Source organism: Bos grunniens, chromosome 7 (genome assembly GCF_055505025.1).
Source record: "Bos grunniens cultivar Pamir isolate PY7600 chromosome 7, Bosgru_T2T1.0, whole genome shotgun sequence".
NCBI classification, from domain to species: domain Eukaryota; kingdom Metazoa; phylum Chordata; class Mammalia; order Artiodactyla; family Bovidae; genus Bos; species Bos grunniens.
In genome coordinates, this window is record NC_141171.1 from 34,520,595 (window position 1) to 34,539,705 (window position 19,111).

Sequence of the window (19,111 nt, forward strand, 5' to 3'; positions counted from 1 at the left end):
TTCCACGGAGTGAGACACAGTCCACTGCTCCCGTCTGCCTCCTTGGAACCTATCACTATCTTTACCAGTAATTCATCAAGACGTATCAGGGAATGAACTCCACATCCTATATCTCAGTTCGGTTCAGTTCAGTCGCTCAGTCGTGCCTGACTCTTTGTGACCCCATGAATCGCAGTATGCCAGGACTCCCTGTCCATCACCAACTCCCAGAGTCCTCCCAAACCCATGTCCATTGAGTCGGTGATGCCCATCCAACCATCTCATCCTGTCATCCCCTTCTCCTCTTGCCTTCAATCTTTCCCAGCATCAGGGTCTTTTCCAATGAGTCAGCTCTTCACATCAGGTGGCCAAAGTATTGGGATTTCAGCTTCAACATCAGTCCTTTCAAAGACATCAGTCCTTTCAAAGACATCAGTCCTTTCAAAGAACACCCAGGAATGATCTCCTTTAGGAAGGACTGGTTGGATCTCCTTGCAGTCCGAGGGACTCTCAAGAGTCTTCTCCAACACCACAGTTCAAGAGCATCAATTCTTCGGTGCTCAGCTTTCTTTATAGTCCAACTCTCACACCCGTACATGACCATTAGAAAAACCATAGCCTTGACTGGACAGACCTTTGTCGGCAAAGCAATGTCTCTGCTTTTTAATAGGCTGTCTAGGTTGGTCATAACTTTCCTTCCAAGGAGTAAGCATATTTTAATTTCATGGCTGCAGTCACCATCTGCAGTGATTTTGGAGCCCAGAAAAATAAAGTCTGACACTGCTTCCACTGTTTCCCCATCTATTTCCCATGAAGTGATGAGATTAGATGCCATGATCTTAGTTTTCTGAATGTTGAGCTTTAAGCCAACTTTTTCACTCTCCTCTTTCACTTTCATCAAGAGGGTCTTTAGTTCTTCTTCACTTTCTGCCATCAGGGTGGTGTCATCTGCATATCTGAGGTTATTGGTATTTCTCCTGGCAATCTTGATTCCAGCTTGTGCTTCCTCCAGCCCAGCGTTTCTCATGATGTACTCTGCATATAAGTTAAATAAGTAGGGTGACAATATACAGCCTTGAGGTACTCCTTTTCCTATTTGGAACCAGTCTGTTGTTCCATGTCCAGTTCTAACTGCTGCTTCCTGACCTGCATACAGGTGTCTCAAAAGACAGGTCAGGTGGTCTAGTATTCCCATCTCTTTCAGAATTTTCCACAGTTTATTGTGATCCACACAGTCAAAGGCTTTGGCATAGTCAATAAAGCAGAAATAGATGTTTTTCTGGAAATCTCTTGCTTTTTCCATGATCCAGTGGATGTTGGCAATTTGATCTCTGGTTCCTCTGCCTTTTCTAAAACCAGCTTGAACATCTGGAAGTTCACGGTTCACGTATTGCTGAAGCCTGGCTTGGAGAATTTTAAGCATCACTTTACTAGCGTGTGAGATGAGTGCAATTGTACAGTAGTTTGAGCATTCTCTGGCATTGCCTTTCTTTGGGATTAGGATGAAAACTGACCTTTTCCAGTCCTGTGACCACTGCTGAGTTTTCCAAATTTGCTGGCATACTGAGTGCAGCACTTTCACAGCATCATCTTTTAGGATTTGAAACAGCTCCACTGGAATTCCATCACCTCCACTAGCTTTGTTCATAGTGATGCTTCCTAAGGCCCACTTGATTTCACATTCCAGGATGTCTGGCTCTATGTGAGTGATCACACCATTGTGATTATCTGGGTCATGAAGATCTTTTTGTACAGTTCTTCTGTGTATTCTTGCCACCTCTTCTTAATATCTTCTGCTTCTGTTAGGTCCCTACCATTTTTGTCCTTTATTGAGTCCATCTTTGCATAAAATGTTCCCTTGGTATCTCTAATTTTCTTGAAGAGATCGCTAGTCTTTCCCATTCCGTTGTTTTCCCCTCTTTCTTTGCATTGATCGCTGAGGAAGGCTTTCTTATCTCTCCTTGCTATTTTTTGGAACTCTGCATTCAAATGGATATATCTTTTTTTCTCCTTTGCTTTTCACTTCTCTTCTTTTCACAGCTTTTTTAAGGCCTCCTCAGATAGCCATTTTGCTTTTCTGCATTTCTTTTTCTTGGGGATGGTCTTGATTCCTGTCTCCTGTACAGTGTCACAAGCCTCCATCCATAGTTCATCAGGCACTCTGTCCATCAGGTCTAGTCCCTTAAATCTATTTCTCACTTCCACTGTATAATCATAAGGGATTTGATTCAGGTCATACCTGAATGGTCTAGTGGTTTTCTCCACTTTCTTCAATTTCAGTCTGAATTTGGCAATAAGGAGTTCCTGATCTGAGCCACAGCCACCTCCTGGTCTTGTTTTTGCTGACTGTATAGAGCTTCTCCATCTCTGGCTGCAAAGAATATGATCAATCTGATTTCGATGTCGACCATCTGGTGATGTCCATGTGTAGAGCCTTCTTTTGTGTCTAGAGCTTAACAAATAGATTTTCTTATACTTCATGGACAAAAACATAGTCCCAACTGTGGGATGTTAAACACCTTTTGTTTTAAAGAAAAATAATCTATATAAAAGATATGCATTTTCATTTCTTTTCTCTCTTTCTCTTTTTTTTTTTTTTTTTTTTTGGTCTACTGCTTTTCTCTCATCTTTTGCCAAAACATACAGAATAACCAGCCACTTTAATTTGGCGAAGTGACCATATTTAGCTATCTGAGTCCGTACTGCAAATGTTCTGGCATCTTCCATGAAAATATCCCAAACCCATCTGTTTGAGTATTTTAGGAGCAGTAACCTCTTGGCCTCAGCTTGGGCATCTCTCAAATATGCCTCTTGGCACAGCCTCCCAACATTCTTGTCAAAACCTTTCCCCAATAACTGTTTGATAAGGTTAAGCTAGTCAAGCATTTTAGAGCCATGTCAAGTCCTAAGAGGCTAGATTCCATTAAAGGTAAGTGAATGATAAGATGAGATTTGCTGGGCCTTAAAGTAAATTATCTCATTCCAAATATCAAGATATACTGAAGCTCTAAAATTACAGGGTATAACCTTGGGGGGAAAAAAAAAAGGACTCTAGTGGTTTACAGAAGCAATGTGCTTACTGCTGGCTACCTCCAGAGTGGCACTTAGGTTCTCTGTGAAGTCATTTCTACCCCTCTTTCTAATCCTTTCCCCGCTCCTAACACTCAGGTATCCTCCATTGTTTTATTTAGATTAGGATGCCTTATAGAGTTTGCAACATAGACACTCTGTTGTTTGGCCCATATAGTGTTGTATTCTTTTTTTTTTTTCTTAATTAATTAATTTATTTTAATTGGAGGCTAATTACTTTACAATATTGTGGTGGTTTTTGCCATACATCGACATGAATCAACCACAGGTGTACGTGTGTCCCCCCAATCCTGAACCCCGCTCTTACCTCCCTCCCCACCCCATCTCTCTGGGTTGTCCCAAAGCACCAGCTCTGAGTGCCCCGCCTCATGCATCGAACTTGCACTGGTCATCTATTTTACATATGGTAATTGTATTCTTAGAATTAGTGGGTCATTTAAAAACTTGAAAAATGTAGCTTCAAATTCTGTGTTTCTGATTTTTCTTTTGGCTGTCATAAGGTCTGACCAAATCGGGCCCACATTCCCACATGGTAACCATGTGGGTCTTGAGGTAAACTGTGGCTGTCCGCCTTTAGAAGGAGATAACCTTGCTGGTTTACCACAGGCCTTCCCTGGCCATCTGCACACAGGTACACTCAGTTTCCAGGCTCTGCAGCCATTTTAAATATGAATAGGGACTTCTCTGGTTAAGGTAAGTGCTTAGGACACAGTGCTCCCACTGCAAGGGGCTTGGGTTTGATCTCGCCAGTGAAACAAGATCATACATGCTTCATGGTGCGGTCAAAACATAGGGGGAAAAGAAAAAAGGAAAGAAAGAAATGTGACTACATTTCAGAGCCAACCTATAGAATTCCTCCTGGCTTTTCAGAAATTAGAATTCTGCCCAGCAGAGTCTGTACGTCCGAAACCAAAGGACATGTGAGAGTTTAAATTAGAAATAATTTAAACCTAAATTACGAGCAGTTAGTGAATGTTTACGGAAAGCTTGCTTGGGAAAAAGGTAGGAAGGTTACGAGTAATAAGAATTTGTTTTCATAATACTTGCTATTTAGTTACAGGCATCAAAATCTCTCCCTAATTTCTACAGAATGTGTTCACTGGGTCTCAGAGAGGTGGCGATTGTGCCAAATTTATAAATATCCTGGGAAAAAGCTGAACTTGGATTTTCCATACAGTTTGAAGCTCTAACAGTAAACAGACTTTTAGCAGAAAAGCCTTCTCCCAGCCAGTTACTTGTTCATTCACTCAACACATGTTTTACTGAGCACCAAAGTGCCTGCTCTCAAGAAGCACAGATTCTAGTAGAGGGAGACCCCAAGACACAAATTAACAAATGTGTATATACACATGTCAAACACTGACAGGGGTTAGAAAAAAATAAGCAGATTGTGTGTGTTGGTGGGGGTGGGGAGGATGAGGAAACAGTCCGGGTGGCGGAGAGACTATGTTATTTTCTCCAGGGTAGTTAGGGAAGACCTTTATGGAAAGGTGGCATTTGAGCAGAAATGTGATGGAAACAAGGGAGAGCCACCTTGGGTGAAATTCTATCCATTCCTCAATGATGCCTCCCAAATATCATCTCTTCCTTTAAGTGTTTATTGACTAATCCTGTCAAAAACTTTCTTTTTGCAAACTGCTTTGTATCATAATTATTTGCTTCCATTTTCCCTGAAAGTGAAATCTTTGGTGTTGGTTATAATTATTTATTCCTATCCATAATAAATGTTCAATTAATCTTTAAAATGCATCTGCTGGGTCAAAAGAAATTCCCAGGTTGTTCTGGGGGAAAAGGAAGCCAAGGGAGGAATGGGAAAACAGTACTGGTTTTTAAAATAAGATATAACAACGTGAGAAACTATAAATTAATTATATTATTTTAACTAGTTATTATACCTAAAATATCATATCTCAAATTTACCTAAGAAACAAATATTGCAATATAGTCCTTTGGAAAAATTTTATTCTAAATGAGCCAATTCATAACTAGAGATAGGAATCTGGGAAAAAAAATCATCTTTTGATAACATTTGAAACTAGTAAAAATTACTGAATAACCCACACTCTGCAGAGATAAGACAATTCTGTTTTAAGGACAGATGCTGTTTTTTTTAAGACTATAAAAGGCATTTTTTAAGGATAAATTCATAAGAAACTGGAAATTTAAAAAGGCATAAACTCCACCTTTCTTCGCTAGTTTGTTAAGAAAGAAAAAGTTGAAAACTAAGTTAGGATTATAATATAAAAATCTTTTCTATTTTGCCCTTATTGAAGCTGGCTAACTTAGAGTTAAAAATAATAAAGCCAAATAGTTTTGTTAAAATAATCATAATCCTTTTATATTGAGTCATACATGGTATATTAAACTCATTTTTCAGTTAAGAAAATAACTAAAAAAGGCCATTATAGTCGATCTCTTTTAAGAACTAAAAAACGTTTCCTTAAGTACATTAACTTGCTGTCTGAGAGATGGATTACTTCCCTAATGGTAGATATTTGGGTAACACAAACTTTGGCAAATAAAATAACCAATCAATTTTACCACTAGCTGCCAAATAACAACAAAATAAATCACTTCTCTGAAACACTTTGGCAGCCCCCACCTTTCTGAAGCTTTGCCTCTCCACCCACTCACTCAGTCCTCCAGAGCTTAAGCCATCTCACCTCTACCCATGTCTGTTGCCAATCCTGCTTTTAGAGATGGAAGGAGCCATGGAGACCACGGGCACAGAAAGAGGCCCAGAGGTTGACGCAAATTTACAACGGGACCCTCATTAACTCCTGGCCTCTGGCTCCCCTGTGAGAAGGTACTTTATATTGGGATTCTAAATTGTGCTAGAAGTAGCAGAGAGTAATTCCTTCATTTAAAACAGAGCTTACAAATTTGGGCTGGCAACATGTTTTGGTTGGGCCCCCATAATTTTTTTTTAATTGAGACAAAATTCATATCACACAAAAATGACCATTGTAACCATCTAAAAAGGGTAAAGCTCCGTGATTTTTTTTTATTATATTCACAACAGGTGACAAGCACCGCTATCTAATTCCAGAATATTTTCATCAACCCCAAAATGTGCCCTCATAATGCTTTACTTTTGTTTTTCTATTTAGTAAAAAGATGTAAAAATTGGGAGCACTGACATAAAAATTCACACTTCCCATTTCTCAAGAAATATCTGACCTTCTTGTAACATCTGGGGGCAGAGGGTGCAAGGGGATAAGAAACAGGTTTTGTTCAGTTTACCATCTGTCACAGGCCCACAGGGGCCAGGAAATTAGCTAAGACATGTGAGTTAACCACCCTGCTTTAGAGGTTCAGGGACTCAAACCTTTCTGAGTCACTTTTCAGACCTGGGAGTGACTCCAAGAGGGAACGCAGTCTCGGCCCTCTGTTCCCCTGGCTGGCAATCTGGTTGAGTAAGAAGGCTTCCTAGTTCTGACTTGTCAACACATCTCCAGGCTTCCACCACCTTCTAGACTCACCTTTCCCTCAAAATGCCTTGCATTTTCCACCTCAGCATACTTGCTGCAAATCTCTCTCTTCACCCCAGAAGATATCCTGTATTTACCTGAGCAACAATCTAAATGCTCGTTCTTTGAGCGCCACCAACACAACATGCCTTTGTTTTTTTTTTTAATATTTAAAATAATTTTTATACTATTTAAAAGGTTACTTCCCATTTACAGTTGTTATAAAATATTGGCTATATTCTCCATGTTGTACAATAAATCCTTGAACCTGTTTATACCCAACAGTTTGTAAACCCCACTTCCCCACCACTGTACTGTCCCCTCAGTTAGTAACCACTAGTTTGTTGTCTATATCTATAAATCTGCTTCTTTTGCATTATATACACTATTTGTTGTATTTTTTTTAGATTCTATGTATAAGTGATGTCATATAGTATTTGTCTTTCTCTGATTTATTTCACTTAGCAAAATGGCCTCCAAGTCCAGCCATGTTAATGCTTGCCTTTATTTTCCACTTCCTATCTGTATTTTGTTTCCCTCTGGTTACTTAAAATGGTATTTAAAAAAAAAAATTTTAAAAGGAACCAATAAAAACAATGTGAATGAAAAGTGGTACTCTTCCCCTAAATGTACCATAAGCACAAAAATCATTCAAATTTTTTTAAATCATAAAAATTATTTCAATGAGAAGAAAATCCCCAGTACTATTCATTTCTAGCCAGATATTGCTGACTGCCAAAGGCCATGAGCCCCAAGTCTACCTGCCTTGTACAAAAGGTATGAGTCAGTGTGAGTAAGGTGGCAAAGGTCACACAACCCCAAACATAGGCATTCTCTGGGAATGATGCAATGGATTCCAAGGGAGTTGAAAGGGACTAATGGCCTTGTAAAGTTACTGAAGACTACTGGCTCTGTGCCTCAGGCCTCCTAAAATCATGTACTGTACCACCACCGTAGTTCCAGAAATCCTATCCAGTCCAAACCTTCCTACCCATGCTACTCATCTCAACAATTGTGCCTCAGGTATCAAGCCACAGACAGCCCTTCCTGAATCTCTCTACCCCAAATGTGGCATCCCCTTGCATGTACTTCTTCATACACATGTCTGATATCTCCTCTGGATTGAAAGCTCCTCAAGGGCAGAGATGGGTCTTCTGTATTGCATCATCTTCTCTGGTGAGAGCTACTGGCATTAACTTACACTCAGATTCCTGGCATATGCCTGTCTTGACAACCCCTGTGAGAGAGCTGTGAAGGAACTTTCAGAAATGGCAAACCAGTTTCTAAATGAACTGAAACATGTTCTAACAGGTAAAGTGTCCAATATGGTGAAAGACACAGGGACACATAACTGTATACTGTTGCTCTTTCTTAAATTTGAGGATATTATAAAGAACTGAAAACAGTGACTATGGATGTGTTAAGTAACAGCTATCCTATTTAGGTCAGTTCAGTTCAGTTCAGTCACTCAGTCATGTCCGACTCTTTGCGACCCCATGAACCGCAGCACCCCAGGCCTCCCTGTCCATCACCAACTCCTGGAGTCCACCCAAACCCATGTCCATTGAGTCAGTGATGCTATCCAACCATCTTATCTTCTGTCATCCCCTTTTCCTCCTGCCCTCAATCTTTCCCAGCATCAGGGTCATTTAGGTCAGGTTTGGTTTTAAAGAGAAGTGAGTATGCCTAGCAAGTTGGGAAGGGGGTGGGTACAGTGTCTAGGCTTTGTTTCTGGGATGGGCAAAGGGGCTGAGCACCTTCTGGGATGACTCCAGATGTCACACACACCCAGGAAGAACCAGTTCACACTACTTGGCTCAACCTGGTAAAGAGACACAGGACAAAGATTTCCACAAGCATATAGAAGCAGTGTTTTATATATTTTTACTATTAGTTTAGTAAACACTGCTTTTATATGTTTATGGCAATCTACCTTTATTGATTTTTTTCTTCATATGATTTCTAATATTCTCATTGCTGCAAAAATAGAACATATCTTAGAAAAATTATGTTGAATTTATCTCTAAGACATGAGACAATGTATATTGTAAAGTGAAAAGTGAAAGTGAAGTCTCTCAGTCGTGTCTGACTCTTTGTGACTCTATGAACTATAGCCTACTAGGCTCCTCCCTCCGTGGGATTCTCCAGGCAAGAATACTGGAGTGGGTTGCCATTTCCTTCTCCAGGAGATCTTCCCAACCCAGGGATTGAACCCAGGTCTCCCGCATTGTAGGCAGACGCTTTACCGTCTGAGCCACCAGGGAAGAAGTCTGTAAAGATAACACGATTAGAAAAAAGATGAATCAAATCTTTAGAGTATATTATTTGAGTCAGTTTCTAAATCTGAAAATTAAATCTGCCCTACCTGAACAGTTTTCCCCTTTAACTAATCTCTTATTAATTTTCAGTTGATGTCATTAAATCTACTCTTGCCTTGAAAAGGATGGTGAGGGAAGTGAACAAACTTGGCAAAAAGAAGGGCCTTTCCTCTTTTCAGCATCCATCTTTAATGCCATCAGTTAATCTCAGAATTAAGGAAACAGATGCTACTGTTGGACATGAAATGTCATCCCATACAGTATTTTTAAGCTGTCAGCTGTATAGTTAGTCTTTATATAGGCAATGGACAAATGCTTCTCTGTACCTTTAATTCCCTGAAACATACAAATATAAAAATGCCAGAACCCCACCCACATTCCAATGCAGGGCACATTCTGTAGCAAACACCCAAAATAAATACTACCACATTTTTCCTGTTGATGAATTAAAGTGAAATCTTTTCCCACTATATCATACAAAATAAAAAAAGAAAAAACGTCATACTGACCCCTCTCCTCCCGAAACTTAGAAACCATGTTTAAATGAATGTTTCAACTGTGTTTAGAGACTCTAGCTAACGAAAAGAAAGTTAATTCTTGAATAGCAAGTGTCTAGCATCTTGAATATTTTTCTTCCATTAAATTGGTATTATCACAAAATAGAGCAAACTTAGACACAGGCCAAGGAGGGAAAAGAAAAAAGGATGTTTTAGAACTCTTGGATTAAGATTCCAAATGTTGGCCTCAATAATGCCTGGGGTCTTCAAGGTTTTAATGGCATCTTATAAAGTACCAAGGGGTCAGGGGCTAGGTCATCTTTTCTTGAGCTGACTTACAGCTCATTGCATTCTGATAGAGGAAAAAGAATCTGAAATATTTTAATACAGTATTTTTTTCATCATGAAGGATTGCTGCAAAGATGCCTGCAACATTAGTTGGAGGCTGGTGTTGGGTCAGTAGAAGTCTCAGTAACAGCTATTCCTTTGTCTGTGGGCTCAAGGCAACGTGGTGACCATTTGGGGGGCCCTTCTGGTTTTAGAGACAAGATTTTCTTTTTAGGCACAGTTCACATCATTCAGGTCAGCAGTTTATTTTTATCATCCATTAGTTGATAGAACTTCTGAGCATGTATGTGCACAATTAAAGAGAGGGCTGATGCCTTTAATTTGCTATCAAAGTCTGATTAAGTTCATTTCTTATCTGCCAGGTATAAACCAAACAAATGAGGGCTAAGATTTTAGTTGTTAAAAGGCTTTATGGAGCCCCAAAGAGTTTTACATCTGGATCTATCCACTGTTTCTCTGTCCCTCAATCAACATCTTTTTATTCTCTAATCTTTCTTCTAAAACTTATTACTCAGGAAGAACTCCACAGATCAACAATTCCAATGAACTGAAATTGAGAGATGCTTTTGTGGCACAACAAACAACAACAACTAAAAACTAGTTTAGAAAAAAAAAAAAAGAAGGCCTTTCAAACACAAGAGTTGCCGAAAACACTCCCTTTTCCACTGCCCCACAAGATGTACCAAAACACTCTGATAATAGAGCCCGACTGAACCAAATTCGAAAGACAACTTTCCAGTTTCCATTTTCTGATGAAGTAGTAAGTTAGCCTGTAACATCCTCCATCCACCTGGACAGATCTGAACTGGTTAAAGTCCACCACGGCTTTGTGCTGAGCCTAACCATGACCACTGTGATTCAAAACACTAGCTAAGAGACTGGTTATCACCTCCACGGCCTTAAAAGAACCAGCAAAAAGAAGGTCCTAACGGGGCTTTTTAAATGCCCCTCATATGCAGAGTACATTCTGAATGTCCATCTTGGTTTCAGCTGACAGCTGGCACCATGGATGATAAACTCCTACAGAGCCCAGTGCCCTCCTGTACCTAAAAATCAGATGGAAGGCCAGACGATGGCTCATTATCAACGTTTGGATGATCTATCAATCTCATGAAACAGCAGAGGTTTAAGTTCTGCAAAATAGTTTACCCTCTAGACCATGTCTACCCTTGTACTTCATTGATTATCAGGCATTTTCCGTTTGCCTGCAACGTGTCCAATATCACAAAAACTAGACGAGTCTTGCCACAACAAGGCTACAAAGGGAGAGTAGTCTTCGCAAAATAAAAAGGTAGAGAAGATTACATTTTAAGTCAGAGGATCACCACAGCAGAGGCCTAATTTATGAGTAATACCCTGCTGTGACAAACACAAAACAAGACTCCGCTTATTCTTACGAAGAGAGACTGAGCAGCTGCATGAAAAGATAGACAAGGCAAACTGGGCACATGCCAGCAATGACATAAAAAGTCTCACCCTGCCAATGCCTGCAATGCTCTAATTCTATGCATTCAACATTCAAACAATAAACTGCAAGATATTCAAGTTAAAAAAAACCTCAGGGAATCATTTTATTCAATGAAAGTTTAGCTTGTATACACAGTTCCCTCTTTCCCCTGAAAACATCTTGCTAGAACAGGTGTAGGTTATTTGGAGCACAGGATGCCTACATTTTCAATGAACTTGATTTTTATCAAGTTCTAATCCAAGCCATAGCAGGGACTACCTTACTCTTTCCTGCCTCACTCTTGAAGAGAGAGGAGGCGGTAAGGAGGAGCACAGGAGAAGCATCATTTCAGGGTCACAGCCACATTCAGCTCAAATATAGTAACTACAATCCCATTCTTTATAAACTTATGATTTATTTCTAAATTTGGCAAATAAATCTGAGTTGTCCCAAAGAATCATTACTGACCTCACGCTAACCCAAACTAAAAATATTTGCATGCATTTTGTATTTTAAATCATCATTCTCTGGCACAGTTTCTTATATGAAAAACAAATAGAAGCTCAGAGACAAACACTTGGGCAGAGTTAAGAGAAAAACCTTGCTGTTGTTATAGACACTCTCAACTAATAAATGTTGTATCTAATTTAACATTTCCATAAAACATAGTTTTTACACTTCTTAAATCCCTAAGACCTCCCCACAAAAAACACACACACACACACACACAAACAAACTAAACAGCTGTTCAGAATAAGAAAAGAGAGAAAAACTTGTATTAAGAGAGGGAAAATGACATTATTTAGGGAGACAGCAAGGTAAAATAAAATATAAAGTTTATCTTTGAAGTACTAAAACAATAACTGTAGGTAGAGAGATGCTGAAAAACCATTGGGGATCTGTCAAAATAGTATAAATTCCTCCTGACAAAAGAAATCTTAAGAATCGCTAAAATGATTGGAAGTAACTTTTGGGGAAAAAGTACTGTTTCAAATGATCCTTAGATTCAAGAAGACAAGCCTTGAGGATACAGTGTTGTGGCATGTCCTTGACGCTTTGAGTTTAAGCTGCTACCTAGGCAGACTGAAGCAGCAGCAGCAGGCAGATGAAGGTTATTTTTCCCCATCACCTGCCTCAGGAGGGTGATGATTTAAAAGAAGCTAAAAATAAAAGAAGTAACAAGGAGAGAATACTGACTGTAGCTGATTCTCATGACTCTTCAAATGTCCTCTTACTTCATTTAACACAAAACAAAACCCACCAAACTCCATAAAGTAAGTTTCAATCTGTATAACAGAAAATGTCAGGTGAAGTGCTGGCCTGGAAAAAGTGAGAAAGTAAAGCCACTGCTGTGAGCTTCAGATTTGTCAGGCATATTGAACTGGGTGACAAAGACTTATTCTGTCCAGAAATCCCCCACTTTATTTTTAAGCCTGGAAACTGGTTAGTCATATCTATACTGAACACTTCCTGTCCAGGGGCATGACGATGGCAACAAACTGCCAAGTTTAGTAGCTGCTACATTCAGTCAATTGAGTCATTCATGGAATAAAAAACAGCATCAAATATATATTTTTTTTAAATCTGGCTGAGTGAAGCTGTAAAAGATATACAGTGAAAACAGGTTTGACTATTTCACAGAATAAGGATAGATGGGGGCATGAAAACAGAACAGAAAGACAACAGACAGTGTTACTCTAAGAGACTATTTTCTGGTAATTTCTGTGATATTCCAGTATTCCTACCAAATATAACCATTCTCCCACTCCTCCTCTGGATTAAACAGTCCAAATGACATTCCATATCTTCATTTACAGAAAAACCTGAAGATGCAGAAGGCCTCAAGAAACTAAGCAATAACAGAATAAATTTATTCTTTCAATTTCATTCTAATTATATTTTAAATGAAGGGTCGCCTGAGAATTTTAAAGAAAAAGATACAAAGGACTGAACTATAGATCAGGAATGTCTTTATGCGCTGGTGTAACACCACATGAAAGTATATAAGTGTTAGTTGCTCAGTCGTGTTTGACTCTTTGCAACCACACGGACTGTAGCCCTCCAGGCTCCTGTGTCCCTGGGATTCTAATACCATGAAAGTGAAAGTCACTCAGTCATGTTCAACTCTTTGTGACCCCATGGACTGCAGCCCACCAGGTTTCTTTGTCCATGGAATTCTCCAGGCAAGAATACTGGAATGGGTTGCCATACCCTCCTCCAGGAGATCTTCCCAACCCAGGGATTGAACCTGGGTCTCCCACATTGCAGGCAGACTCTTTACTGACTGAGTCACCAGGAAAGATCTGTCCATGAGATTCCAATATCATAATGTTACATTAAAAATACATCTTTGAGAAAGAGAGGAAAACAACTGAGGACTATAAGAATGACTCTTCCCCTAGCAACTCTGAGGGCTATGTCAGGCTTCAGCTAGGGTGCCTCTCTCAGCAGCAATTACATTTACCTGATTAACCCTTACACGTGTTGAGACAAGCACACTGAAGTTCCACCGCCGAGAAGCAGGAGGAACAACTCCCCTCCCCCACGCCCCAAGAGTTGGCACAGAAGGGCAGCCCCAGAGCATGCTGGGACGGACAGTGTCAACAGGAATGCCAGGGAACCACCCACACACTTCTGGGGTTCTCACCTTGATCATCAAGTCAGACCAATGGTCGAGTGAGCCAAATAATTTATAGCAGCTCAGCCCATAAAAACCCTCGTCCTGAATTTCTTCAGTGAGCTTGCTAACCATCAGACTTTTTAATGAGTGAACCCCCCAGAAATTGGGTGCAGCTTCACTGAGAGACAGAGTGACAGCTCTCCATTCCTCCAACAGCCATTTACCAAACGTCCCAGTGGCCTTCCATCCAGTGGCTGGCACAGTACAGCTGACAGCTTCAACATGCCTCCCCAGGGCTGGCATTACTGTGTTTCTAATTCATCATCTGCCACTGGCAAGCTTTGTGAGGAAATCATTTTTATAACCCAGTAAGAAAGTCCGTAGGAATCCAAGCCAGCACAACACAGCCCTTGATTCTGACAGGCCCCCATTTGGCTGGTGGATAAGCATCAGCATTCCTCAACGTCATGTCCTCGTTTATGGGCCCCGGCATTAATCCTGCCTGAGAAGAACTGGGGCGCTTGTGTGTCCTCCAAACACCACTATTTCAGGGGCTCCAAGTCTGCACTGTGTTTTGGAGACCAGCACCCTTTCATACCCCCTGTTAACTGCACGAGCAAACAAAATAAACAGACTGCCGAAATGTCTCCCCTCAGTCAGAGTGGTCTCTTGCCTATACTGCTGCTCACCTCTCTGGTTTTGCATAAAGTACCTTTTTTTTTTTTCCATTTTAAAGTTATTTCCTTACTCCTCCCTTCCTCTCTCCCTTGAAGGCTCTGCATCAGGCCTGGGTCCCACCCCGTGCTTGCCACCGCCTGCCACTCCCCTCGCTCCCACTCACTCTTTCTTCCTCATTGTTCCCTTGCAATGTTAAAACCTGCCAGATCGCCACTCCCCTGACTTCCTTCACTGCTCTGGTTTCCCAGTGGTTCTTCTCCTTCCCTTTTATTGGTGATACTGGCCCCTGAATTCTACCTCCAGAAACTCTCTGGAGAACGGGTCTTTTTCTTTTTTAATTTTTAATTAAAAAAAGTTTTTTTAAACAGAGACTCCTTCTTTAATTATCTCCTTTCTTTGAAGAATTTGAGTCCAGGTTTTACACTTGTGATATTGGGGAGGGGTGCATTTTCATTCTAGCTGTTTCGTAACTGACTTAATCGTGATATTAAACCCCAATGTGAAAATGGTTTTGTATGTGCTTTACAGTAAGGAGAACAGTCAGTGCACTTTCATCAGATAACTTTACAAAAGGAAAAATGTTCTTTGGAGCAAGCCCATCCTTGACTGCTTTTTACAGAATGGGAAACAGTACTTCTCAACCAGGTAAATATCACAGGCAGGCCCCAGCTGGTTTTGTCTCTGTGATTATGTTCTGTGCTTAGTCACTCACTCGTGTCTGACTCTTTGCGACCCTATGGACTGTAGCCCACCAGGTTCCTCTGTCCATGGGATTCTCCAGGCAAGAATACTGGAGTGGCTTGTCATTCCCTTCTCCAGGGCATCTTTCAGGGATTGAACCCAGGACTCCCGCATTGCAGGAAGCCACCAGGGAAATCTCCTTATTTATCCAGCACCTCCTGGGTGAAGCCATCTAATCACCAATAAAAGCCTTACCTCACTGGTTCTTACCTCAGGGGAAATTAAAAATTCCTCAGGATGGCTCAGTTTACTAGCATGGCCCAAATCCTATTTAACATGTATAAGACCAAAACCCTCATATTTTGGTCTTCATATTACACGTCAGATCTTCATATTACATGTCAGATCTTCATATTACATGTCAGATCTAGGGTATCCCTGGCAGAAGCATCAGTGGTTTTCCAAGACATGTGTTCCTGTCACAGGAAGAAAACAGTTAGGCAGACAGGAAGTGAAAGTAGGTGAAAGGGAGGAGAGAAAAACTCTCTAATTCTCAGACTGGACCAAACTTTTTCTCAGTAGGTTGCTGTTGTTGTTGTTGTTGTTGTTCAGTCGCTAAGTCATATCCAACTTTTTGCAACCCCATGGACTGCAGCATGCCAAACTTTCCTGTCCTTCACTAAGACCAGGACTTTGCTCAAACTCATGTCCTTGGAGTCAGTGATGCTATCGAACCATCTCATCCTCTATTGTCCCCTACTCATCCTGCCTTAAATATTGCCCAGCATCAGGATCTTTTCCAATGAGTTGGCTCTTTGCATCAGGTGGCCAAAGGATTGGAGCTTCAGCTTTAGCATCAGTCCTTCCAATGAATATTCAGGGTTGATTTATTTTAGGACTGACTGGTTTGATCTCTCTGCTGTCCAAAGGACTCTCAAAAGTTTTCTCCAGCACCACAATTCGAAAGCATCAATTCTTTAGCAATCAGCCTTCTTTATAGCCCAACTCTCACACCCATACATGACTACTGGGAAAACCATAGCTTTGATGATACAGACCTTTCTTGGCAAAGTAATGTCTCTGCTTTTTAATATGCTGTCTAGGTTTGTCATGGCTTCCCTTCCAAGGAGCAAGCATCTTTTAATTTCGTGGCTGCAGTTACAGTCTGCAGTATGAAGAACTGGATTAAATTTTACACCTATATTCACTTCTTACCCTCATGCACCAGGGCTGATTTTGTGCAATGCTACAGGGAGAGGTCAGAGGTGAAGGGGGTAGAGATCAGGAAGGAATCTGCAGGCAACTAGGACCTGGAGGTCCTGGATAATCAAAGTCTTCCTTCCTCAGGAGCTTGGGCACCTGCTCACAGCTGGGGCAGTCAACCCCCGGGCCCCAAATGTGTGTGTGCTCAGTCATGTCTGACTCTGTGATCCCATGGACTGTAGCCTGCCAGGCTTCTCTGTCTGTGGAATTTTCCAGGCAAGAATACTGGACTGGGTTGCCATTTCCTACTCCAGGGAATCTTTCCAACTCAGGATCGAGCCCATGTCTCCTGCATTGGCAGGTGGATTCTTTACCACTATGCCATCTGGGTTGCCCCCACTTCCCACCATCTACTTAAAATGGTTAAGATGGTAAATTTTATGTTGTGTTTTATATGCTAAATATTGATTGAACATTTGTGAGGGGTTCTCAGAAGATGAGCTCTTCAAACACAGGCTCCCAGCTTTTACTGAGGCCTAAGGAGAAAACAGCAAAGCTATTTTCTACAGCACCTCTCCTCAGACATGGCTGACCACCACCTCCACGGGGCTCTCATTCCCCTGGCTTCTAAAGCCCTGTTCTCTCTCGGGTTTCCTCCTACTTACTGAGTGTCTCCATTTCTATTTCCTTTACTGGATGCATCTACCTCTTTCCCTTATAAAAGTGGGTATTCTCAGAGACTAACTCCACAGACCAGCCCTCACCTCTCTCTCCAATTTTCCCCTCACAGCTCACATCAGGGAAACCTATTTTCCTCTTCTGACTGAAGATGCACACACTTTTCTGCCTGGGCTCGTTTACCCTGGCTCAGTTGGTCCTCCAGACCAATCTAGGGTTCTTGTCTGCTTCAGTTTAGTTCAAATGCTCAGTCATGTCCAGTCCTTTGCGACTCCATGGACTGCAGCACGCCAGCCCTCCCTGTCCATCACCAACTCTCGGAGATTACTCAGACTCACATCCATTGAGTCAGTGATGCCATCCAACCATCTCATCCTCCATCATCCCCTTCTGCTGTCTTCAATCTTGCCCAGCATCAGGGTCTTTTCCAATGAGTCAGTTCTTCACATCAGGTGGCCAAAGTATTGGAGTTTCAGCTTCAGCATCAGTCCTTCCAATGAATATTCAGGACTGATTTCCTTTAGGATTGACTGGTTGGATCTCCTTGCAGTCCAAGGGACTCTCAAGAGTCTTCTCCAGCACCACAGTTCAAAAGCATCAATTCTTTGGTGCTCAGCTTTCTTTATAGTCCAATTCTCACATCTGTACATGACTACTGGAAAAACCATAGCTTTGACTAGTCGGACCTTTGTCGGCAAAGTAATGTCTCTGCTTTTTAATATGCTGTCTAAGTTGGTCATAACTTTTCTTCCAAGGAGGAAGCATCTTTTAATTTCATGGCTTCAGTTACCATCTGCAGTCATTTTGGAGCCCCCAAAAGAAAAGTCTGTCACTGTTTCCATTGTTTCCCCATCTATTTGCCATGAAGTGATGAGACCGGATGCCATGATCTTAGTTTTCTAAATGTTGAGTTTTAAGCCAACTTTTTCACTCTCCTCTTTCACTTTCAACAAGAGGCTCTTTAGTTCTTCTTCACTTTCTCATCACATGGACCACAGACTTGTCTAACTCAGTGAAATTATGAGCCATGCCATGTAGGCCCACCCAAGACAGATGGGTCATGGTGGAGAGTTCTGACAAAACATGGTCCACTGGAAAAGGAAATGGTGAACCACTTCAGGATTCTTGCCTTGAGAATCCCATGAACAGTATGAAAAAGCAAAAAGATATGATACTCGTCCACTTAGTATTCCTAAAACACTACTTTGCACCTGCCGTGTTCCAGTTCAAATCCCACAGTTTCTTACAATAATTTTGTTTGCCTCCTAAATGGTATATGGGGCATTCGTTGTTGTTCTGTCGCTAAGTCATGTCTGATTCTGCAACCCCAAGGAATGAAGCACACCAGGCTTCCTGTTCTTCACTATACAGAGCATGCTTCAGTCTACAGTCAATGCCTGCACTTTTCTAATGAGGAAGGCTGAAGTTCAGAGAGACTCATCCGTGACTGAAAGTTGCACAGACAACCAAGGGCAAAGTCAGGAGGAGAACTGGTCTCCTGATGCCCAGTGCCTTGTCTGCTACAGAGTGTCCCTCTGGGCAGCTTGACTTCTAGGCTGGTGCCATGTACTGCTGCAGTATGGCCCACCAAGGCTTGCCATGAACCCTCCACTCCATGGTGCTCTAAACCTTCTTCCACTCTTCTCTCCACTCATCTTCCCTAAAGGGCCTCACTGAAGTCCTAGCCAACCCCTCTCTGGAGGCACCAGTGCCTGTGATGTCTGCTGAAAACAGTCTCTAGATTCTCAAAGGGTCTACCACATCATCCTCTGGCCTGCACTCAGCCTAAACGCCCACCTTGCATTCTGTACTATGAATGCACACGTGCTGCATGTGATGCCCTGAACTAGGAGTTCTTTGAGGGCTGGGCTCTCCACACACAGAAGTACTAACTTTGCCAACATTTGCCGCTGTGAGTATCCAAGGCCCACAGAAGGCGGCAGTGATGGAGGGAGAGAGGCTGCACCCAGGAAACAGGACTGCCCACAGTGAGCAGAGCAGCCTGTGCTCTGGGGACACCTCTGATCCCCAGCTCCTCAGCCTAGGCGGGGGCCACATGAGAACACATACCTGGGCCAGCTGAACTGACGGCTAGATACACG

The 19,111-nt window shown here is 41.6% G+C and overlaps 1 protein-coding gene across 7 annotated transcripts in view; it reads right to left on the minus strand.

The window, feature by feature from the left end:
* Positions 1 to 19,111, minus strand: part of TNFAIP8 (TNF alpha induced protein 8) — a 144,519-nt gene that overhangs the window by 17,003 nt on the left and 108,405 nt on the right. The window contains exon 1 of one of the 7 annotated variants that reach the window (XM_086410741.1): positions 15,399 to 15,604. The exons of the other annotated variants lie outside the window; for them this stretch is intronic. The gene's annotated coding sequence lies outside the window, so the exon portion shown is untranslated. Of the gene's footprint in view, positions 1 to 15,398; positions 15,605 to 19,111 lie in introns of those variants that run through there. 7 annotated transcript variants of the gene reach the window in all.